Raw genomic sequence first — 25,940 nt, 5'->3', positions numbered from 1 at the left:
CTGAGCTGTCAAACTTAAAAGGGACATTGGACAGACGCTGTTTCTCCAAATATGAGTCGTGAATCCGTGTATCATTCGTTGATTCGTTTTTCAGTATAAAACCAAAAATAAGAAAATTAAAAAACAACTATTTTCTTCATTATTTGTCTCCAAAACTAAAATGAAAAAACGGATAATGATTTGTTTTTTCAGTTTTCGATTTTGTGTTTAAATGAAGAATGGAAAAAACGGATAATGGCCGTTTCCTGTTTATGTGACTTCTGTGACTGCACTGCTGGACTTTTGCACTGCATACGGACTGAACCAGGACTGATCCAGGTCAAGGACCAGAGTGGGACCAGAGTGGACTCCAAGCTTTGACTCCAAGCCTCCATAGGGTCCAAGCCCCAGCTTAGAGTTCCGGCCCTGCTGTGAGCTCTGATGGACCAGACCGGAGACCGTGGCCTCCGGTCTGGTCCCCGTCTGATCCCTGTCCAATCCCGGCCTGGTCTCGGTCTCAGTCCCGGTTTGGTCTCGGTCTCAGTCCCATTCTGGTCCCGGTCTGGTCCTGGTCTCAGTCCCGCTCTGGTCCCGCTCTGGTCCCACTCTGATCCCGGTCTGGTTTTGGTCTGGTCCCGGTCTCAGTCCCGCTATGGTCCCGCTCTGGTCTTGCTCCGGTTCTGGTCTGGTCCTGGACCTGGAAAAGTCCTGGAATCGTTATCCATTTTTTCATTTTGGTTTTGGAGACAAATAATGAAGAAAAGAGTTTTTTTTCATTTTCTTATTTTTGGTTTTATATTGAAAAACGAATGAACGAATGATACATGGATTGTCGTGAAACTTATTGACTCGATGTCATGAACCATTGACCTAACGTGAGTTTTCACAGCATCAAAGCATCTATAACATCTTTAACATCTAGAACATCTAGTACAGGAGTCTCTAACCTTTTCCCTCCAGTGAGCTACTTTTACAAAACAAAAATGCTAGAGAACTACCAGTTTAACGGTCGCAAGAAATGTAATCAATGTAAAAAAAGATGGTAAGTCTTAAATGGGACACAGTTAGACACCTGTAAAACATAAACCATTATCTATTTATTAGACTTCCACTTAAACAAACTTTATTGTCCCACAGGGGAAATGATTTGGACGCAGTAGCTCGCACATCACAGTATAATATAATAACAAAGAGTAAAAGATATAAATGGTAATAATAAATTGTAAATCAGTAGCAAAAAAGAGCAAGAGACAGGTGTCAAATAATTATAATTAATAATTATATAAATGTATGTGTACAAGTCAAAATAAAATAGAATTATTAGTGCACAAAGTAGAAAATGACACATTTCCAATCACAATAGGAATTTACTTAATCAAACTGTAGTTATTAGCACAGTACATATAATTCAGAAGTCATTCGGCGAAACTACTTGGAAGGGGGTGGAGAGCTACAGGTTGGAGACCCCTGATCTATAACATCTATAACATTATAACATCTATAACATCTATAACATCTATAACATCTATAACATCTGTGTGTCTGCTCATCCAGCGCAGTGTAGTGGGTAAATGCCTCAGTTATTTTTGTTGGCCGAGTTCTATCTTTGGACATTTTCTCTCTCTTCTTGAAAACGTTGGTTAAAGTTGTCTGTTGACGGCTCGTGCTGCTTTGGTGAACTCGTGTACTTATCACTGTGCTGTGTTTTCAAATGTTTGATTAAATCGCTCGTATTAAATGAGGTGTTTTCCGTTCCACCTCTTGACACCTTGGCACTACATCATTTGCAAACTGCTTTACTCCTGTCATCCTCCCTAAAACTGAAATTTAAAACTTCCAAACTGCTGACGACTAGGGACGGGTATTTGATTAAATTTTCTTAATCAATCATCGGGAGAATTAACAATCAATTATCGATTAATCATTAACGTTTTTATATTAAAATTATCATCATTATTATTACTATTTGCACTACTAATCTGCAGAAATAAATTCAACTTTATGACATATAAACCGTAACGACTCTAGAGCCACATCAGCCCGTTTGAGATTAGAATGTGTTTAATGCAGATTTGCACAACTCTCACAGAAACAAAACTTAAAACTGCATCGCTAATTTGCATAAACTAAGTGAAGAAAAAAACAGCTCTTGTGTCGCTGATGCGGTTCAACTTCTGTCGGACTAAAGGACATGACTCAGTGGAATACAGGTTAGTGTGACTATATTTGTGTTTGTCAAAACCAGGACACCGTACGGGGGGAGGGAGGTGGGGCCTCGTCATCATTGAGCGACTCTCACCTGGCAAAACTTTTTCATGTTTTCCGTGTCCTGGTGAGCTTTTTCCCACTGGACACTGAAACATATGTGCTGCTTTGTACACTGTGCTCATGGCCTCCCACTTGTCTCGACCGGAACGGAAAGCGTGGAATTTCTTGTACAAGTCATCGTTAAACACGCATTTGCACTTCGGCACGTTGCAGACTGACCGACTGTCTGTGTCTGCTCGCTCCTTCTGAGTGCAGAGAGACACATGTCCGGATCCCCGTTTGATCACCCTACACTACACACAGCAACCTACATTCGGTTTGTCGATTAAAAATGAACGTAATCGATGAAATTCTTAATGATCAATTATCGATTAATCGACTAATCATGCCCATCCCTACTGACAACGAAATGATTGAGCATTATTTGTGCATATGACGATCCGTGTCTTCTAACTCTTTGTCTCCCCTTAGACAAGTCGACAAGTGAAGTCGGTAGAACAACAAATGGCATCCTGAACGTGACCAGTGATGTTGTGTAGTGCCGTGTAATAGTGGTATCATTGCGTGGTATAGACAAATGTTTAACGAGTATGAGTTCGAGTATATTAAGGAAGTATCGTATCGTTGCATCCCTATTATAATACAAATCCTTATACTGTTCTTACATAGAGCAGCGCAATGCAGAAAGCGACTGACCCTATGGAAAGAGCTCTGGATCCTATGGAAAAACTTCAGATCAGATGATGTTTTATAGATGTCCTGGCTCCTCCTGACCCCACCTCAGAAAGTCTCTCGTTCTACTGTCTGAAAACAACATATAAGAAGAGAAGATAAGTAACAATGAGAATAGCTGTGCTGTTTATCCAAGGTAGAGTTTGTCCTCACAGAAACAGTAGCGTTGAGTTTGCAGCGTGACTCATGTGTTGTAATGATAGAGAGAGCCTCCTATAGTTATGGTCAAACAGCCTTAGACAAACAGCTGACGTCTGTGGAATCCAAACCACGGACCACACGGTTACAGGGCACACACAAACATACCTGAGCCATGAGGCAACACGTGGGATCTATACAAAACAAGGAGGCTGTGTTTTCAACCGGTTTAAGACGTTCGATAATGTTATGTCACAGTTTCAGATGGAGGGGTCTGGATGAGTCTCTGGTATCTCTGGTAAAACATCGCAGTTTTACGCCGTTTTCTGATCTAATGTTGTTTCCTCATCACAAATATACCTGGAGTTGTGTTTTGTGTTGTCATGTGGTAATACAAGAAGTGCTCCACTGTGTTTTTAAACCTTCACTAGAATCATTTGGATGATTTCAGATCTGGAATTGCCAAACTCTACTGAACTAAAGATAAAAATACAAATTGACCATTAAAGTCCTTGACAAAAATCCCAAACACTGGCACTGCTGTGAAATTTTAAAGAAACAACCTATTTAACTTTGAAAATGTTACCAATTTTAATAATCTTAAACTCTAATGTACCATTCGAATTCAGCGAACACAAGCGCTGCTACTAGTGGTAATTGTGTTGTCCCAACATTCTCTTTCTTGGCTAAAGGGGCCGGACTCTGGAATTGCTTACCAGCCGATTTAAGATTGGAAACTAATAACAACAAATTTAAACATAAATTAAAATGACCAAAAATGCACTCACTGAAAATGTCCTGCATATATCTTATCTACATTTAACCTATTTTATATAATTTTTATATGGACAGGTGTTGTGTGATGTCCTTAACCCTCTCCAGGCAGGTGTTGCAGATTTGCAACAGCTAAATTCCAATTACTTACTTACTCTAAATCCATATTTTATGAGCTTTTTTAACTCAGGAGCCTTTTCTCCCATCCATGCTGATAAACGTAGGCGATGCAGACTGTGCAAGAATGGCTACACACAAACGGCCTGCCAGAAGTGCAAAATACTTATTTTGTTTACAAAGGATAAAAAAGTCAGGATTGTATATTACTACCCCATATTATAATTTTCCCCAAATATCAGATTTTTCCTGATACTAAAAATTTATTTGAGCCTGAGAGGGTTAATAAAAAACATAAAAAAATAAAATAAAATAAAAAAGAAGCTGTTAACTTGTACACTACCACTTCATGACATCACAAGGTGGAAGATGTAAAAAGACTAATGTGTGATTGAACAAAACTCAACTCCAGGTCTGTTTTTGAGGAGGTAACAACATTCTGACATGACTTAAAGTTCACAAGAATCAATTTTGCGTAATACTGGGCCTTACATAAGTCTTGGATGGTCTTTTAGTTTTAGTTTTAGTTTTGACCCAGTTTGACTTGTAAATGAAGGAACGTGGCAGAAAGTATATGAAAATAATGCAGTAATATATATATATATATATATATATATATATATATATAATATATAATATATATATATAGTGTTAGTGTTACTACACAGCAAAAAGGGGAGTATTGAAACTGACTCACAGAATCACATAATTTGAACATGTTCACAGGGTTTATATGAGTCAAATTTTATATGAGTTTATATGAATTAATTTAACATTTTTGGAAATGTTAAAGAGATGTTGAGAGTAAATGGATAACACTTTGTTTGAATTAACACTAGGGGAAGGTGAATTAACTTCAGATAATCCCAACTTGAACCCCATTTAACTTTCAAATAGTTAAAATAACAAAAACAACTCCTTGAAATCAATCCTGAAATTTTAACCTTCCATTTTTTTCTGTATTATACAAAACAGTTTTCAAATATCGAGATCATAATTTTTGAAAGAAATTATGAAACTGAAAATCCACAAATGTTGAACTTAATTCATATATTTTTTTACACTGACTCCACAAACTTGACAAATTGTATCGTATGACTGATTTATTTCTCATGTATCTGTGTAAAGTTCATCTTGCCCCAGTACAGATACATCCTATAAACACCTGTGTACTGTCTGAATCTAATTATAAAGAGTTTTATTAGAGTCGTAGAATCAGGAAGTACGCATTAGCATGCTTAATGTTGTTAAAGTTGGTAGAGTTCCTTTAAATAATCTTGTCTTTTTTCTAATCTCCATCTGAGACTGAACAAAGCTTTTCTCCCACCGAGTCTGAAAACACAAAAGGTGAATTGTGAAGGAGTCGGAAGTTTTTGTTTATACTCCAGCTCTTTGAACGTGTCACGTCCTGGAGAGGCTCAGCGGAGAGAGGGAGAGAGACAGGGAGAGACATATGGGAGAGAGGGAGAGGAGAGAAAGAGAGGAGAGAGAAGAGAGGGGAGAGGAGAGAGAGAGAGAGACACAAAGACAGAGAGAGAAGTGAGAGGAGATAGAATGGAGGGAGCGAGGAGAGAGGGGAAAAGAGAGAGTGAGAAGAGAGGGGAGATGAGAGAGAGATGCAAAGACAGAAGTGAGAGGAGATAGAGAGAGAGGAAAGAGAGGAGAGACAAGAAAGAGTGGGGGAGTGAGGAGAGGGGGGGAGAGAGAGAGGAGAGAGAAAGAGAGAGAAGGAGAAAGAAGAGAGAGAAAATAGGAGATACAGAGAGGGAGAGGAGAGAGACTGAGAGAGTGGGAGAGAGAGTGGAAGAGGAGATTGGAAAGAGGGGAGAGAGAAACAAAGGCAGAGAGAGAAGTGAGAGGAAATAGAGGGAAAGGAAAGAGAGGAGAGAGAAGTAAGAGGAGATACAGTGAGGGAGAGGAGAGAGAAAGAGAGAGGGTGAGGTAGGAGAGAGGAGATACAGAGAGGGAGAGGAGAGAGAAAGAGAGAGGGTGAGGTAGAAGAGAGAATACAGGAGATACAGAGAGGGAGAGAAGAGAGAGAAACTGAGAATTGTTATAGAACAGAGAGGAGAGAAGGAGAAAAGAAAGGAGAGAGAGGGGAAAAGCGAGAGAGGAGAGAGAGACAAAGACAGAGAGAGAACAGAGACGAGAGGAGGAGAAGGAGAGCAGAAAGAGAGGAGAGAGAGACAAGGACAGAGAGAGAACAGAGAGGAGAGGAGGAGAAGGAGAGCAAAAAGAGAGGAGAGAGAAAGAGAGAGAAGAGAGAGAGGGGTGTGCAAGGAGAGAGGAAGAAAGGAGAGAGGGGGAAAAGAGGGGAGAGGGGAGGGAGGAGAAGAGAGAGGAGAGGAGGTGAAAGAGAGCGGAAAGAGAGGAGAGAGAGACAAAGATAGAGAGAGAAGTGAGAGGAGAAGAGAGAGCGGTAGTGAGAATAACGAGAGAGGAGGTAGAGGAGTGAAATATCAGATAAAACATGGAAATAAAATAAAGTAGAGCAGTGATTCCGAGTTTGTGTAAAATAAATTTGTACCTGTAACTGTGAAAAGAGGAAGTGTGTATTTAAATCTAACAGCTTCCTCTCTCTCACAAACTCTGCAACTCACACTCCTGTTCACATTATGACTTTTTCAATCTGATCTGATTTTCTGTACCTCAAACCAGATTTTTCAGATGAAGAGTGGCAGAAGTGAAGCTGCCGATGTCTGTCAGCGCCCGTCAGACACCCGTCAGAGGAGAGTTATTTCATTTAGACCCAAAGTGGTTTTAGAATCATCTCTTCGAAAGAACGACAAGAACGGTGTGGAGAACCTGGACGAGAAGTGAATGAGAGCAACAAAAGAACATTAAGACGAGGACTGATTGATTTTCATCCAATTCTGTGATTAAAATGTAACAAATATGACACATTCATCCTGCACACAGACAACAAGATTTATTACATCCTCTCCTCCTCTGCGCTCTCTCTTTCTCTCTTTCTCTTTCTTCTCTTTCTCTATCGCCTCATTCTCTCTCATCCCCCACCCTCCTCTCTCTCGCTTACTCTCTCTATATCTCTTTCCTCTCTCTCTACCCCCTCTCCTTTTTCTCTCCCCCCCTTCTCTTTTTCTTACCCCCTTTTTTCTCTCCTTTTCTTCTCTCTCTCTCTCTCTGCCCTTTCTCGTGCTCCCTCATTCTCTTTCACTCTTCTCTCTCTCCTCTCTGTCTCTTACTCTTTCTCTCTCTGTATATCTCTATTCTCTCTCTTGCTCTTGCCCCCTCTCCTCTCCCTCTCACTCCCCCTCCTCCCTCTATCTCTTTATCCTCCTCTCTCTCTCTCCTCTCTCTCTCCTTCTCTGTCCCCTCTCTCTTGCTCTTTCTCTCTCCTCTCCCCCTTTCTCTCTGCTCTCTCTTACTCTGGCTCTATATATCTCTTTTCTCTCCCTCTCTCTCCCTCCCTCCCCCTCTCTCTTGCTCTCTCCCTCTCCTCTCTCCCTTTCGCCTCATTCTCTCTCACCACCCCGCTCTCTCTACTCTCTCTCTTACTCTCTTCCTCTCCCTTCCCCTTATCTCCCTCTCTCTCCCTCCCCACTCTCTCGCTCTCCTCTTTCTGTTTCGCTTAATTCTTTCTCACCATCCCTGGCCCCCCCCTTTATCCCCCCTCTCTCTCTCTCTCCTCTCTCTCCTCTCTACCCCCCCCCCCTTCGCTCTTGCCCTCTCTGTGTCTCTCCTTCTCTCTCCCCCTGTCTCTGCCCCTCTCTCTCTCTGCTCCCTCTCTTCCTCCCTCCCTCTCCCCCTCTTGCTCTCTCTCTCCTCCCTCTCTTCTTTGTCTGAGCTGTGAGTCAGTGTCAGTTTAAATCTCCAGACTGAGGACTCTCTTTGTCCCTGCTCTCTCTCTCTCTCTCTCTCTCTCTCTCTCTGGTCTCTGGTCCCTGGTGATGTCATGGTTTGGATCTGGTCCTAGTCCTGGGCTTGGTCTTGGTCTTGGTCCAGGATTTGGGACAGACCTCTGATGTGGACTCTGAACCACAAGTTTCTCTCTGTTGTCGCGATTTCCTCTGGAAGCATTTAGCCGGAAAGTACTTTGAGGATGATTGAAGTATTTTGGTGGCATTACTTCAATACTAAGTCACTCCCCCTCGCTAAGTCACTCCCCCTTCAGAGCGCTAATGAAACTACTTCACATCGCGTCGGGTTTGTGAAGTCGTAGCGTACTGTTTTGTATTACGAAGTGCTGCGATTTGTTCAGACTCAGGGTTTGAATAGGTCCCGGGAGAGATTGCTAAATTACTCAGACTCTTCAGGCATGTTTTTGGTGAAAGAACACGGTAGAAAAGGCGATAAAAACGCGTATACTTCACATATTTGCTGACTAAACCCCAGCTGCAGTAGTTTGTGTGTTTCTCCGTCGACTCATGTGTGACTAAATATTATTCTCTTATTTTCCGTAGGATTTTATTTAACAGCATCTCAAAGTGTCTCCTCTCCGAACGGAAACTCGACGCTAATCTACAGGAAGTGTGTCCTCTGCAGTGGAGCACGGCACTTCCTCTCCCACAGCCCCGGAATACAACTACCAACCTCTGTCCTCGCAACCAAACAATCTGAGCTATTTTAACTTTTAACTGTTTACACCGATTCTGTCTGTGGACTGTCAGATGTGGTACGGACTGTAAGCAGGGATACTTTAGACCTGGTTTAGACCTGGTTGAGTCCCAGTTTAGTCCTGGTTTAGTCCTAGTTTAGTCCTAGTTTGTTGAGTGTAGGTTTTGTCTTGTGTCAGTTCTGGTTTAGTCCTTGGTAGTCCCTGTTTTGGTCTTGGTTCTCGTTTAATCCTGGTTTAATCCTGGTTTAGTCCTTATTCAACTCTGGTTCAGTTTTAGTTTAATCCTAGTTTAGTCCTAATTTAATCCTGGTTTGGTTTCTCATTCAGTTCTGGTTCAGTTCTGTTTCAGTCCTGGGTTAGTCTTGGTTAGTCCTAGTCTAGTCCTAGTTCAGCAATCTCTTACAAGTGTAGTCCGGTTTTAGTCTTGGTTTAGTCCTGGTTTGGTAGTCCTGCTACTAATGACCTATCTATTTTAGTCCTGGTACAGGTCTGGTTTTGTCCTAATTTAGTCATGGTTTAGTCCTGGTTTAGTCCTGGTTCTGGCTTAGTGCAGGTTTTGTCTTGTGTCTGTTCTGGTTTAGTCCTAGTCCCTGTTTTGGTCTTAATTCTGGTGCGATCCTGGTTTAGTCCTGGTTTAATCTTGGTTTGGTAGTCCTGCTGCAAATGACCTGTCTATTTTACAGTTCTGGTTTTGTCTTAGCTTTGTCCTGGTTTAGTCCTGGTTTAGTCCTGGTCTAGTCCTGGTTCAGTGATGTTTTAGTTCAAATGTAGTCCGGTTTTAGTCTTGGTTTAGTCCTGGTTTGGTAGTCCTGCTGAAAATGACCTATCTATTTTAGTCCTAGTTGAGTCCTGATTCAGTTTGGGTTTTGTCCTAATTTAGTCCTGGTTTAGTCCTGGTTTATTCCTGGCTCAATCCTGGTTCAGTGATGTCTTAGTCCAAGTGTAGTCTGGGTTTAGTACCATTTAGTCCTGGTTTGGTCTTGGGTTGTTAGTCCTGCTGCAAATGGCCTATCTATTTTTGTCCTGGTTTAGTCCTGGTTTAGTCTTGGTCTAGTTTCGGTTTTTTCTTGGTTTACTCCTGGTTCAGTCCTGGTTAAGTGATGTCTAAGTCCAAATGTAGTCTGGTTTTAGTCCTGGTTTGGTTCTGAGTTGGTAGTCCTGCTGCAAATGACCTATTTATTTTTGTCCTGATTTAGTCTTATAATTTGTTCTTTGTTTTAAAGTGATTAGTTCTGGATTGGCCCTGGTTTAGTCCTGCTGTTTTACTTCGAAAATCTGTTTAATCATCTACTTCAGACTAAACAGAAAATCACTTTCTGAAAGAGCTTTCTGATTTCAAACAGCACAGATTTCCTCCTTCGATCTGTGTGTTTAAAATCCATCTTGATTCCCTGTCAGCGGTCCGTCCCGCTCCTTTGGCTCCTCTGTGAGTTAAATTTAAACCATTTAAAATTCCAAAACAATGGGACACTTGTCAAACGTGTCTCTCACCAAAAGACTCCGAGACCAACGCTGAGAATAGAGACTGAAACTGGACACTGCAAAACAAAAACTAATATGGAGATCAGATTTAGCGTGCAATCAATTTATAATCTATCTGTACTGGTGCAAGACACGTTTTGCTCAAATACATGTAGAAAAATCAAGTACAGGTACGTTAATACTCCTGAGCTTGTGTAATATGTTCGTTTTAAATCGTGTATCCCAAAAAACAAGATCTTGGAACAAATAGTTAAGCGTCTCTAACTGGAGGTTGGATGCTTGTGTCCTGAGGGCCTTAACTCAGAGTCAGATGGTCCTGGTGTGATTTCACTGTTTACATCATCTCCTCTCAGCCTGCGACACACAAAAACACCCCACGTAGACCTGCCCTAGACCTGGTTCTGGTCCTGGTCTTGTCTCTAGTCTGGTCTCTGGTCTGATCTCTGGTTTTGCCTCTAGTCTGGTCTCTGGTCTGATCTCTGGTTTTGCCTCTGGTCTGGTCTTTGGTCTGGTATCTTGTATGGTCTCTGGTTTGGTCTCTGGTGTCTGGTCTCTGGTGTCTGGTCTGATCTCTGGCCTGATCCTGGTTCTAGTCCTGGTTTGGTCCTGGTCTGATCCCTGGCCTGATCCTGGTACAGGTCCTGGTCTAGTCCTGGTCTGGTCATGGCCTGATCCTGGTTCTGGTATTAGTTTGATCCTGGTTCTGTTCCTAGTTCTGGCCCTGGTCCTGGTTTGGTCCTGGTCTAATCCTAGTTCTGTTTGCAGGCTGATTCTGCTCTGGTTCTGGCCTGATCCTGGTTCTGGTCTTAGTTTGATCCTGGTTCTGGCCCTGGTCTGGTCCTGGTCTGATCCTGGCCTGCTCGTGGTCTGGTCCTGGTCTGGCTTCTGGTCTGGTCTCTGTTCTGGTCCTGGTTCTGGTCATGGTCTGACCCTAGTTCTGGTTCTGGCCTGATCCTGGTTCTGGTTCTGGCCCTGGGCTGGTCGTGGTCTGATCCTGGTCTGGTCCTGTTCTGGTTCTAGTCCCAGTCTGGTTCCGGTCTGATCCTGGTCTGATCCTGGTTCTGGTTCTGGTCCTAGTCCTGCTCTGATCCTGGTCTGGTCCTCGTCTGATCCTAGTTCTGGTCCTGGTTATGGTCCTGGTCTGGTCCTTGTTAGTCCTGGTTCAGATCTGGTGTGAGGAAGTGGGCTGAGTCATAACAGGAAGTGTGTGTGACTAAATCAGATGTAATAGATTTTTTTATTATCACTGAAAATAACTCTAGTATCAGTCTGAGCAGGTCCACACAGAAGTACACACAAGTACACAGAAGTACACGCTCACAGTATCTGCCCTCCGCGTTTTCCTGTGTTGATCTTGCTGACCCTGTGCCGTTTGACCGCTGGTGACCCACAGAAACCCGAGATGAGCCAAACCTCAGAAGCTCCGATGTATTAAAAGAACTGGACAGCGCTCTGGCCCATCACATGTTTGATTCATGTTCTGAAAACCCTTTGCAGCGCCGAAAGCTTCTGATCAAAAACACCGGATTTTGTAGTGATCAGTGAGTGTAACCCATCGAAAATAACAGGACACCATCTTGAATGTTGAATCTTCTTGAAACTTGACTAAAAATAATTTAATTCTGAATAAAAATTTATCCTGCTTTAAAAAGACCATATAAATACTTAATTCTTGATGAAAAAGATTGATTTTGACTTAATTCCTGTGTAGTCTTGGTGTAGTCCTGGTGTAATCCTGGTGTAGTTAGAATGTAGTCCTGGTTTAGTCCTGATTTAGTGCTGGTGTAATTACTATGTAGTCCTGGTGTAGTTAGAATGTAGTCCTGGTTTAGTCCTGGTGTAGTCCTGGTTTAGTCCTGATTTAGTCCTGGTGTAGTCATGGTGTAGTCCTGGTTTAGTCCTGGTTTAGTCCTGATTTAGTCCTGGTTTAGTCCTGGTGTAATTCCTATGTAGTCCTGGTGTAGTCCTGGTGTAGTCCTGGTGTAGTCCTGGTTTAGTCCTGGTGTAATTCCTACGTAGTCCTGGTGTAATTACTATGTAGTTCCTATATAGTCCTGGTTTAGTCCTGGTATAGTTCCTAAGAAGTCCTGGTTTAGTCCTGGTGTAATTATTATGTAGTTCCTATGTAGTCCTGGTTTAGTCCTGGTATAGTCCTGGTGTATTTCCTAAGTAGTAATGGTTTAGTCCTGGTGTAGTTCCTAAATAGTCCTGGTGTAGTCCTGGTGTAATTATTATGTAGTTCCTATGTAGTCCTGGTTTAGTCCTGGTATAGTCCTGGTGTATTTCCTAAGTAGTAATGGTTTAGTCCTGGTGTAGTTCCTAAATAGTCCTGGTGTAGTCCTGGTGTAGTCCTGGTGTAATTATTATGTAGTTCCTATGTAGTCCTGGTTTAGTCCTGGTGTAGTCCTGATTTAGTGCTGGTGTAATTACTATGTAGTCCTGGTGTAGTTCCCAAGTAGTCTTGGTTTTGTCCTGGTGTAGTCCTGGTGTAGTCCTCTTGTAGTCCTGGTTTAGTCCTGGTGTAGTCTGGGTGTAGTCCTGGTGTAGTCTCGGTGTAGTCTGGATGTAGTGCTAGAGTAGTCCTGGTGTGAACCTCAATTCAGAATTATTATTTCCATGTAAATTCGAAGCAGAATATATTAATTCCAAACTATTTAATTCAGAACAGTTAATTCCGAATTAGAAAACATCATGTAAACATGACCACTATGACATTAAACTTTACAATCTTGCATTTATTCAGTTCCGGGTCTTGTAATGCATAGATCTGTTTTATAACTTGACCTGGTGGTGCCGCCTACTTGTCTCCATGGAGATAAATAAGCATAATTTCATACTGTGGAACATTATACTCAGTGATATCACATGCCCAAGTGACACCTCACACTAGAAAAGTCACACAAGGAGACAATGTGCATGACTGTATCTACACCCTAACTTTATTTCATGCAATTTTACTTTTATTGTTTTTCTGCTGCTGTTTCATAATTATGCGTGACTTACACCAAAAATGATTTAATAAAAAGACCTCCATAGTTACATAGTGCACCTGTTACGCAGTCGTGTCCAGTCCACATAGTTTAACATGAAAAATTATCACCTCGTTCTAATACTGACCAGGGCCAAGTCAGAGCCCAGACTTAGTCCAGATCATAGTCCAGAGCAGTTTGAAGTTCACATCTGAGTGTGGACCAGAGTCATGAGTCTGTGGCACGAGTCCAGGTCTGGAGTTATGTCCTAGTTTGTGGAGCCAGCAGAGGCAGCTGGGATCCACATAAACACAATGTAACTGAATCCTGCACATTTACAGCAGGAGATTTGGGGGGACACACAGTTGACACTGTACAGACGGAGAGTTCATGTTATAGAAGCTGATGATGTCATAATTTCAGATGGAGGGCGGAGCCTATACAAAGCTGTAACATCATGTTTGGTCAAAAATGAGTTCATGTCATTTTGTTTGTATCTGAGACCTCCTTTAACATGTGAATAAATATCGTGATAAAATATTGAGCTCAAAATTGCCCTTTGACCCTTATTTGTCAGTTCCTGTTCTCTGCTTTTGTATCATGAGACAAAAATAAGGAGACGGGCAAAGACAAAAGGCAGTAACAGTGCATATTTTGTTTGTGATTTAGTTCATAAATATATTTTATTTTAAAATCCAACCTCTCGCTTCCTTCTTTTTTCCACAGCCTTGACACAGAGTCTAAACACATACAATAAATGAACCTTTGTATGCAGTTATACTTAAATTATCTTTAATGTGAATGTATTTTATGTATTTATTCGGGATGTAACAATATCCAAATCTCTCGATATGATATTTTCACAATATGCATCTCACGGTTTGATATATGTTGTGATATTTTGTGGAGGCAAACAAAACTGTGAATACGCTCCTTTTCTGTCATCATAATCGAAATAATTCAGATTTAAAACTGCTTCATAACTTATTTCATCATGTAAACTGGACTGACACAGAGCAAAGGATCATGGTCTATGTAGTTCTCTCATTTTTTTAGCGGTTGCACCATCACAATGTATGTAAGCAAGGAAATGTGTAATTCGATATATTGTGATGGCCCACGATATTATTGCGAGAGTTTTGGCGACACAATATCACGATATTTGAGTTACTCTTGCATACTTGTTGTTACATTTTTACATACATACTGTACTGCAAACTTGTGTGTCAGACTGTTAAAGTGTGTGAGTATTGTTATGATCCTGATCAGCTCTAAACAGAAAATCCAAAGCTCTTCTAGATCATTTCAAACAAACTCCACGATGACTCGATTTTGGTGAGGTGTTCTTCTTATAATGGATGGAAGTCTGGGCAAAAGCAACCAAATAATGATCATGTCAGTTCCTGCCTTTTGTCTTTGCATGACTCCTTGTTTTTGTAATAAGGCTCAGAGGTCCATTTTGAGCTCAGTAGTTTTCGCATACAAATATTTCTTCATTATAGCAACTAGTCAAATCTTGGGAGCCCTGCCTATTATACTTTTGTGTGGACAAAACAGAAACTTAGACGTTGTTTTTTTCAGTTTCACACTCTGGCGAGTTAAGGTCTTTTGCCTCTGTAGAGCAGTATGGAAGATTCAGTGTTTTTGAAAGAAATCTCCAAACATCTGATCCACAAACGTTGAACCTTATCATTATTTGTTTGAGTCGGCTCCACAAACTCGTCACATTAATCTTCTGTGTTCAAGTCCTTTCACCTGACAACACTCACGTCTTTGGGGTTGAATAATGGAACTATTTTCTGTAGATATGGAGAAAAAAGTTATTTCACATTTTTTGTTTACACCGACCGAGAATGGACCTGTCCTAAAGTTCAATTTGAAACTATAGATTTGAGAAAGTTAAAAGTTCTAGCAGTAAGTAGCTGTTCAAACATGGTCCTAGTGTAGTGCAGAGCTGTCAAAAGTTCATAAGAAACAAACACATGGGAATAGAAAAGAAAGTACGACCATTTCATTTTGAATAAATTGAATTCCCCTTTAAAACGACCATGTAAACACTTCACGATTAAACTTAATTCTGAATTAAGTGGGTGGTTTATTACAATTTTAAAGCCAAATTAATTTATTCCTCGATCATGTTAATGTTTATTCTTCTTAAAAATATTTCCGGTTGTTCAGTGCATGCTTTTTGGGTCATCTTTCTGATGCGATTCGGACGATTTGGCTCCACATTCTAAATCTAAATCACATTCAGTCGTCTAAAGAAAGAGTGTTTTTATTATCATCTTGGTATCAGAGTCGTTTTTGAGTATTGAGTTTGAAATTTTTGCATCGTGACAACATGTGGTGTACTCTGGTGTGGCTGGAAGAGCATCTGATGTAAAAAAAAAAAAAAAAGTTAATTGAGAACCATGACCAATAAATCCGCGGTTCATGTAAATTCATGTCTATACAGCAGCTGCTTGTATAATGTAAAACAATGTCCCTCCATAGACACGAATGTATTTCATGTGTTTGTGTCAGACGGGCCTCAGATCATGAGACAAACAGGGAGAAAGCGCCGCAGGGGAATAAAATAAAACTAATTTTAACAAAACAGAGGATGCATAATTCTGGGAAAATGATCTAATTGTGATTTAAAGTATTGCGAATTGTGAACAACTCCAGGAGCGTTCACATTTGAGAGAACACTGAATCTGAACCGTGAAACTTAAACAAGATCACATGTGTTTTAGAAGTTTACCCCGTGTTTGTAGAGCTCTAAAGTACAGGATTAGCAGATTTTACACAGAATAAGACCACATGGAGACACAGGGAGGGCATCTGACACACAGGCGCAGGTAACATATGGGCATGTTTGCATCCTTTGTGATTTAATAATTACGCAAAATTGGGATTTTTTTGATCCGACTGTGACTTATTGTGCAGCTCTGTTGACATTTTGCAGCTGATGTCGTCAACACAATCTGAACAGAAAGAACTGAATTAGCCGTCGTAGGTGAGATTATTTTTAGTTTTTTAGTTAGGCTATGTTCAGACTGCAGCCTGATGTGACCCAAATCCAATTTTTTGGCCCCTTTGCTCCTGTATCTGATCTTTTAATGACTGAACCACACAGATCCAATTTTTTCAAATGTGACCCAGGCCACTTGGATATGTGCTCCTAAAACCGATACATATCTGATCTTTTGACATGTGACTTCAGTCTGAACGGCCAGGTCACATTCATCTCACCTACACGTCAGGCTCGGAGTCTCGCTAATGGGGGGAAAACGAGGTTAGAGAGTTCATTAATATTTGGGGGGGATCTCTGTATTCAGGCCAAATAGGCGACTGTAGGCGATTCTGGCTCCATTGTAAAGAAAAAATAAAGAGCCTGTGACAAAATACAAGGAGGCTAAAGACTCAAACAAATGAAGCGGCTGTGAACGTGTACCCTGTCCATTTTACCAACAATTGGAGCATATTTTGGGAGACAAGCCCAGCGTTTTTGGAGCATTTATAGTTCACACTGGAGATCACATACAAGTCACATTTAATTGGAAATGTGAATGACCTTGCAATTAAATCTGATTTCACAAAAATATCTGAATTGAGCATTAAGCCCTGCAGTCTGAACGGAGCCTTAGTCACGCTCACATTTTTTGTTGAAAATTAAATAGGACCATGAATGCTCGGACTGATCACAGACTCTTGAAAATGCGCTGTTTAAATCCATTTTGCATTTTGTCTTGAGGTTTCATACTTGTTAAAACTTGTTTGCTAATGTTTTTATTGTGTAACCATGGAAACTTCTGAACATTACGTCATGGACATACATGCAGAACACCCCTAGCATGATGTCACTGCAAAATATATTCAGAGGATAGAAACGTACAGTATACTGCTGCACTACTACTACTAATACTATAGTTTAGTAGTAGTTTGGTACTGCCACTTTTACTTTAATTAGACACCTACTATTACAGAATTATGAAGAGAAAATATTGAGCAGTTTCCTTTTTCATTGTATTTATGTTACATCATGGACCAGGCGTTTATTAAAAGTTGAATTGATTTCAGACTTGTGAGAGCTCAAGTTAATGTTTTTGTCCCTGCTGAGCCTCCGTAGCTATGACCTCATCATTAGGTCATCTGAACACAACATGAGACAGAGCATGGGACAGTCAGGGGGTCCGGAGTTTATCTGATTTCAACAGTTCATTCAACAAGTTTGTTTATTTAACATTTTGAATGAAAGATTTGGGCCCACGGGGAAAGAAAATCAGCACTAGGCCATCACCACAAACATTTCAGATTGTCTAGAAAAGATCTGCATCATTGCGGTATCGAATTTAGTGTTTAGCAGTATCGAAATTAGGAACGGGTAATGTATTGAGGTGTATTCGCCGACACTCCAATACACTTGTTGGATTGGTGATTTCGTCTGAGCACTTGCTGATATATTTACCTGAAAAATACCTGAAAAATGTGCGGTATTGGAGCTTTTGCCGATACTGGTACTGGTATTAGAACAACCCTGATAAAAATATTGTTGTAAGTTTATGTGATCACACAACTAATGTTGCATTACAGATAATTACATTTTGCTATTATATTTTACAAAAGTGAAAAGTCTTTTTGTGAACTTGATTGTACATATACATTTTTGAGCCTTGCTTGGTTTTTAAAATGTTAACCCTTCCAGACCTAAGGGCAATTTTTGTAAATTTTTCCGCACCTGTATTTTTTTTCTTAATTTTGCTACTAAAACTCCCCCTTTTACCCCCTAATGAAGTATTATACATCCTTTTTTTTTTAGTACAACCTGTTATTTCACAATCTGCTGCTATAGTTGTGTCATATGGCTGTAATAAAAGCTAGCTAAATACAAAAAAAAAAAAAAAAAAAAAAGCAGAAACTAAAATCCACATTATTTCATATAAAACACACAGCAAGCATGTATAAACAAAATATCAAGTCTTTAAGTAAACTCAAAATATCCTTATTGCCTCAAAAAAACAACAACAACAAAAAAAAAAAAACCAAAAACAAAAGGTGTAATGGCCCCATGACTTTCCTGGTGTCATGGAAACAGCTGTTGTCAGGTCCAGGACACAGAGCCACATCACTTCCTGCATTTCCATGGGGTTTATTACATTTGGATTTAGACATTTAGACTGAAATAAACCTTTAAAAATAGAAAGGGATGCACAATCACGCAAACCAAGATGCATAATTTGCCATTTATTTGAGAAATAACTGCAATAAACTGAAGTAAACAAAAAAAAAAAAAAAGTTTCTATCTTTTATGGTTGGAAGGTTTTGTGTGGTTATGTAAAACATGTCGGTTTAGAAAGGTTAATATCGGTATCGGCAAATCAATTATCAGACACAGCAGCAAGACAAATATCAGAATATTGGTATCTGCTTAAAAAAATCCATATCATACCTGTCCCTATTTTCAAGTTTGAAATTTTAGTTTTATAGCATCACTATTAGACATAAAATACAAAGCTAACCTGCTAGCCGCTATGTTCCAAATAGAAAATGAGCATGGGCGCACTTCCAGCTCCATCAGCTCTGGACCTAATTCACTTTCTATTGAAAAACATGGCCTTCTCTCTGTAACTGCTGCTGTGAGCCTTGCCCAAATGATCCCAGTGTTTTTATTTCACAATTTTGTCGGCGAATCAAGATATAAACATTAATAACAGACCAATAAGGCGCCTTCTTTTCCCCAGGGACACTCCCACTAGCATAAGCAACAAGTTTGAGTGACAGCATTGCTAATAATTTGTAGTCTCGATGAGCTTCATTTGACTGGAGCTGAATGCTCTGGGTGATGTCACACTCCCTCAGTCTGATTCTATGTAAAGTCCACGGGTCAGAGTCAGTCAGACATGTAACTGTCATATCATGTTTAACCCACAGACACACATCTCTTTCCTCCCTCTCTCTCTCTCTCTCTCTCTCTCTCTCTCTCTCTCTCTCTCTCTCTCCATATCTCTTTCTGCTCTCTCTCTCTTTTTCCTTCCTCCACTCTTTTGCACTCTTTCTCCTTTTTGCTCTTTCTCCTCTCTCATCTCTCTCTCTTTCTCTTTCTTTCTCCTTTCTCTCTCGTCTCTCTCCTCTCTTCCTTTTCCCCCTCTCCCCTTCTCCTCGTTAGCCCGTGTGTCAGTCCGGTTTATAAATACCTGACAGATGAACTCGATCTGGGTCAGGTTTGGCTCTCGAGGTTCAGAGGGGAACAAACTTTGAGTTTACTCCTTTTCTCTTAAAGTGTTTGCTTTCTTATGGCTCTTTTAAAATGGACAATCACCAATCAAAATTATGAATGAAGCAATTCATCAAAGAAGGCATTTCATTTGAAACTGAGACAATCGCCCTTATATCACCCGTATTAATAAAAAGTTTTTTATCCAAGTTCTATTCAGGGTCATATTTTATTTTTGTTTAGTTGTAACTTTGAGGTAACATTCTTAAAGTGCTCATGTTACGTTATTTTCTGATCTGTTATAGTGTTGTTTTGTTTCATTCACACTTGTTTATCGCACAAACCTTGCATATTTAGGCTAAGTTCTCAAACTGAAAACACTCTGTTCCACCTTGTGATGTCATTTAGTGGTAATACAGAATGTGCTCCACTTTGTTTTTAGATTCCGTACAACTTCATGAGATTCATTTGGATGATTACAGCCCTGGAATTGCCAAACTTTGGACCTAAGCTTTAGAAATGTAGACAGACCCATAATGCAGGGTTACTCAAGCACGTGTGAATGAAACAAAAACAAAACACAACTGCAGGTCTGTTTTTGAGGAGGTAACAGCTTTCTCAGAGTCCATTCTGAAGAGTTTATGGTTGTAATAAAGATAATGCTTTTGCTAACTTAATGCAGGAACGTCGTTATCAGGATACTCGATTCCTTTTTGTCAATATCACTCTCCCTAATGCAGTGAAGTAGACTTTGAGGTTTCTAGGTCAGTGTGTTTTTGTGATGTAAATATAGCATTGTGCTGTCATAGTTTTCTATTTAGTCTTTTGTGGACCAAATTTTCACAGATACTGAAAATTTGGTGAATCAGGTTTCGGCTCCAAGATATCGGTTCAGTTGATCGTCTCATTTTGGTCTATGAATTGAAGACCCAGACACGGACCACCGACATTATTTTTAAGAAGAATAAATGTTTACATGATCCAGGAAGAAATTAATTTGGCTTCAAAATTGGAATAAACCACCTACTTAGGAACTACACCAGGACTACACCAGGACTACACCAGGACTAAACCAGGACTACATTGGAACTACACCAGGACTAAACCAGGACTACACCAGGACTACACCAGGACTAAACCAGGACTACATAGGAACTACACCAGGACTACATTGGAACGACACCAGGACTACATTGGAACTACTGGAACTACACCAGGACTACATCAGGACTACATCAGGACTACACCAGGACTAAACCAGGACTACACCAGGACTACATCAGGACTACACCAGGACTAAACCAGGACTACACCAGGACTACACCAAGACTACACCAGGACTAAACCAGGACTACATAGGAACTGCACCAGGACTAAACCAGGACTACACCAGGACTACACCAGGACTACACCAGGACTACACCAGGACTACACCAGGACTACACCAGGACTACACCAGGACTACACCAGGACTAAACCAGGACTACATAGGAACTGCACCAGGACTAAACCAGGACTACACCAGGACTACACCAAGACTACACCAGGACTAAACCAGGACTAAACCAGGACTACACCAGGACTACACCAGGACTACACCAGGACTACACCAGGACTACACCAGGACTAAACCAGGACTACATAGGAACTGCACCAGGACTACACCAAGACTACATAATTCATTTTAATTCCGAATAATCATTTTCATCTGGAATTAAGTGTTTACATGCGTCTTTTTAAAGTGTAATTAATTTTTATTCAGAATTAAATTATTTTTATTTGGAATTAAAGCTCTCATGTAAACGTGGTAACTATTGTCTCATATCCTGTATTGTCATAGTTTAGTGTGTGTATTGTTGTAGTTTTGTGTGTATATTGTTCTACTTAGTCTTTTGTGACCCATATTGTGTTAGCTTTAATACTGTTGTCTTGTATCCTGCATTGTCATAGTTGAGTGTGTGAGTGTGTGTATTGTTGTAGTTCTGTGTACGTGAAAGTGTAGCTGTGTTCCGGGGCGTGTGGATGTGGGTCAGATCAGCCTCAGGAATCTCAGGCATGTTCACTCTCTGCCCTCGGCCCCTGCACCAACTTTTTAGTTCAGACGCACACACAGGAGCCCCATCGTGTACAGTACGGTCTACAGAAGTACTACGAGATCCAGCACTGTCAATCAGGAAATTATTTTGAAAAGTACCATCATTTCCTCCAAAAACAACTAAATCGACTTCTTATCCTGCATGAAAACTGCTAATCCTGTACTTTCAATCTGCACAAAAATGTTCTCAAATGCGAGTCTTTTATCAGATTTCAGTCTTTTCTCTTAGTTTTGTTGTTGTCTCAAAGAATGCTCTTCCTCTCTGAAGTATTTCCTGTTTCGGTGTCAGCGCAGAGACTCGAACTCAAGTGCGACCTCTGACCCGGACATGACTCATGCTATTAATGTCCAAGTCAATAAAATGTGCCATATTTTTAAGATCCTATTATACGCAAAATTGACTCGTGAGGTTTAAATTCTGTATCAAAAACTGACCTGAAGTTGTAGCAGTTTACAGATGAGCAATTCCAGATCTGAAATCATCCAAATCATTCTAGTTTACGCGTCATTAAGCATTTAACGTAAAAAAAACCGAACAATATGGGTGAACAGGAAGTGGCTCATATAGTGAGTGACTGCAGCTCTTTGAACCCGACAAGTCAGAGGTCAGAGGTCGTCAGCTGTGATGGAGGTTAAACTTGAAACGCTGAAGTAAGGATTCTCTTTAAATAAATCTCTGTGAGGTCTGATGAAGAGAGAGAGAGAGAGGAGGGAGTGAAAGAGAAAAGAGGGAGTGAAAGAGAGAGAGAGAGAGAGAGAGAAAGGAGTGAAAGACAGAGAGAGAGGAGGGAGTGAAAGAGAGAAGAGGGAGTGAAAGAGAGAGGGAGAGAGAGAGAGAAGGGAGTGAAAGACAGAGAGAGAGGAGGGAGTGAAAGAGAGAGAGGGAGAGAGAGGAGGGAGTGAAAGACATGGAGAGACAGAGGAGGGAGTGAAAGAGAGAGAGAGGAAGAGGGAGAAGAAGGAGTGAAGGAGGGAGAGGGTGAGATAGAGGGAGAGGGAGGTGGGAGAGCGAAGGAGGGTGGGAGAGAGTGGAAAAGGGAGGAAGGGGAGTGAAGGAGGGAGAGAGAGAGGAGGGAGTGAAAGAGAGGGAGAGATGAGGGAGTGAAAGAGAGAGGAGGGCGTGAAAGACATGGAGAGACAGGAGGGAGTGAAGGAGGGAGAGGGAGAGAGGAAGAGGGAGAAGAAGGAGTGAAGGAGGGAGAGGGTGAGATAGAGGGAGAGGGAGGCGGGAGAGCGAAGGAGGGTGAGAGAGAGCGGAAAAGGGAGGAAGGGGAGAGAAGGAGGGAGAGAGAGAGAAGAGGGAGGGAAGGAGGGAGAGAGAGAGGAATAGAGGAATAGAGAGAGGTGGGAGTAAAGGAAGAAGAGAGAGAGAAGAGGGAGGGAAGGAGGGAGAGAGAGAGAGAAGGAAAGAAAGATAGAAAAAAGGAGAGTGCTTAGATGAGAATAAATGTATCCAGGCCTAATTTGACAGAAAACCAAACATTACCCATGAGTTTTTGTTTGTTTGTTTGTTTGTTTGTTTGTTTGCTAGTTTGCAGGCAGCCCATGTTTGTGTTTGTGTTTAGAATGCCAGGAGCACAGAGGGAGAGAGAGAAAGCAAAAGAGGAGAGAGGGAGGAAAGAGGAGGGAGAGGAGAAAGTGTGCTGTGGTGACGTGGTTTGTGTCTGGTCTGAATTAGAGACAGAGCAAAGAGCTGAGTCATACACACAAAAAAGAAGAAAGAGAAAGTTTGTGTTTTTTTGGTTACTATGCAACTGTCATTTTTATATTTTAATCACGTCATGTTCTAGGGCTGCACTTTTTTTTGTTTTGTTTTTTACGAGTAGCTTTGCAGTATACGTTCAGGATTATAAACAAACTCCAGGAGCATTCACATTTGAGAGAGACTGAAAGGACATCTGACACACAGGGAGGGCATCTGACACACACTTCAGAACATGTTTAAACAGGTACAACAGCATTTTTCAATCAAATACTTCGCTCTTTGCCGAGGACATTCAGTTGTCTAAATAATTGGAACCTTCGTGATTTAAGAAGAATTGTGACTGTTTTTTTATTTTTCTGCAGATAAATTGTTGCAGATTAAGTAGCTAATTATATAGTTTTTCCATTGCTTTTGTTGTGTCGTTTGCATACTAAAAAACACATTTCTGAATTGGATCTAAATTAAGACCGCTATATATGATATGACAATAACAGTACATTTTTTTGCTCATATTGATTTTTCTCGATTTCTGATTCGATTTTATTTTGTATTACTAAAAACAAGCAAAATGTTTTTCAGTATTAATGTCTGAACAAAAAAATACAGACTTTTAGCCCTAAACCAGGAATCTAATCTGATCCCCGCCAACAGTAAAGAGGAGCATAAATTGTCATCTTTTTAGTTAAAATACCCAGAACCGGGTTTGCAAATGATCATAAATCAAAAATAATGCAGTGACAGAAGTAGCGCTACTCGATTATGGAAAAAAATAATTATCACGAGTATTTTATCAATACGATTATTCGAATGATTTTTTAGATAGACGATGCATTTATTCAGCATTTCTCTCTCAAAAAAACCCCCCTAACACTTGTTATTGATAATTTACACAAAACTTTCAAATTGAAAATAAATATAGGCTACAAATATGAACTTTAGAGCAGTTTTGTGACGTATAAAACATAAAATGAATAAAATATACTTTGAACATGAAGGCAGAAAAACATAAATGTATCCAAAATAAAGGCGAGGAGAAAATTCAGTTTGTCGACTGGACAAAAGTTAGTTTGGTAAAAGATGCTTCGCAGCTCATCCAAGCTGCTTCTTCAGAACTGAAGAACTAACTTTTGTCCAGTCGTCAAACTGAATTTTCTCCGTGCCATGGATTCTACCTGGACGACTGAGGTTTTCTTCACATATCCAAAATAAACTATATATCCAGCTTTTCTACAATCTCTAAATAAAAAAATATAAAAAAATATATATATATATACTTATTTATATATATTAAAAAAATCTCAAATAAATTTTGCTAAGCTTCAATAGTTTCAAATCGATTAAATGAGTTTGAAGGTTGTTTCACACACAAATCAAATCGTGAAATCAAAATTCAGCTAATTGCACAACCTTAAACAGAAGTCCCTGACATTACTTTCACTATTTTATTTATACCAAACATCCCAACCCGAGTGTGTCCCAGTTTTGAATTTTGAAAATCTGCTCACCCTAGGTACACCTCTGGAACTAAACATTGACCTAATTTTGTAACTCTGAACCTGCAAATGAATGGAAAACCATTTTGCTCACAGGTGCGCTCCTGCCCGGGCTCTCCTGTCTGCTCCTCCTGTTGAAGGCTTGATAAATTAGCATTCTGTTCACGCGTCAGTGCTGAATGTGTGTGAACCAGGAATCTAATGAGTCTTAATGAACCGCAGTGCTAATGAAGACACGCGGGATTAGCAGGCTAACTGGAGTGTTAGCGTGTGTGTGTTGGCTCTTGTGTGTTTTAGCTTGTGTGTGTATTAGCATGTGTGTGTGTTAGCTCATGTGTGTATTAGCGTGTATGTGTTAGTGTGTGTGTGTATATATATATATATATATATATATATAGCTTGTGTGTGTATTAGCATGTGTGTGTGTTAGCTCATGTGTGTATTAGCGTGTATGTGTTAGTGTGTGTGTGTATATATATATATATATATAATGTTAGCTTGTGTGTGTATTAGCATGTGTGTATTAGCGTGTATGTGTTAGCAGCTATCTTAGCGTATTAGCATAGTGTGGAAAAGTGAGGAGACAGCTCTAAGTGACTGTGAAACTCTGCAGAGATAATTAAAGTCATGGTGTGTCTCAATTTAAAACAGGCTCAGGTTAATGTACATATATAATAAAGTAAATTAAAAGAAATTTCACTGACACAATGAGAAAATGTGGGAAATGAAAAATTACAATATAGCAATATTGAGTAGGCATGTATTAACAATAATACAACATATATTTTTTTAAAAGCTGTCTAAAGAGAAGTCCACATTGTACAGTTTAGTGCATTTCTCTGGGTTCGTTAACAATATTAATTTAGGATCCAAAAATCAAACACACAGTCACATATTTACATTTACATAATTTATTAGTCATTAAGAAACTAGCCATTAAATAGACTTAGACTTGACAAACTTTATGATCCACAAAGGAAATTATTTGGATACATTAGCTCACACCTCACAATATATTATAATTCATTTATAACAAAGAGTAGTACATTAGTTTAGTTAGTTTATGCATTTAATGAGACAGGGACAGTGCACAATATACATTAACCTTAACAAGAAAGATGCATTGTACCAGGTTGTAGCAATTTCCACCTGTAGGTTCATTGATTGATTGTATTTTATTTGACATTACCTATCAGCTATCAGCTATTCTTCTTGGAGACCTTTGTAGCAGGTTTTGGGTTGAGGAAAAAAAAAAAAGGTAATAAGAAATTCAAAATAAGTAGCAAAAAAGATAGCAAGAGAGTGGTGTAAAATAAGGCATAATTATATCAATGTAAATGTACAAGTAAAAAAATAGAATCAAATAAAATAGAAATAAGTAAAAAAATATATATATATAAAGTTTGCGCTATT

General features: G+C 40.0%; 1 protein-coding gene across 3 annotated transcripts in view; it reads left to right on the top strand.

The window, feature by feature from the left end:
- map7d1b (MAP7 domain containing 1b) overlaps positions 1-25,940 on the top strand; it is an 80,430-nt gene that overhangs the window by 10,289 nt on the left and 44,201 nt on the right. The gene's annotated exons all lie outside the window — the stretch shown is intronic.

The sequence above is a fragment of the Boleophthalmus pectinirostris genome, unplaced genomic scaffold, assembly GCF_026225935.1.
Source record: "Boleophthalmus pectinirostris isolate CB_2022bp ecotype Guang Dong unplaced genomic scaffold, ASM2622593v1 HiC_scaffold_21, whole genome shotgun sequence".
NCBI lineage: Eukaryota > Metazoa > Chordata > Actinopteri > Gobiiformes > Gobiidae > Boleophthalmus > Boleophthalmus pectinirostris.
This window is presented reverse-complemented; position numbering and strand designations above follow the sequence as displayed.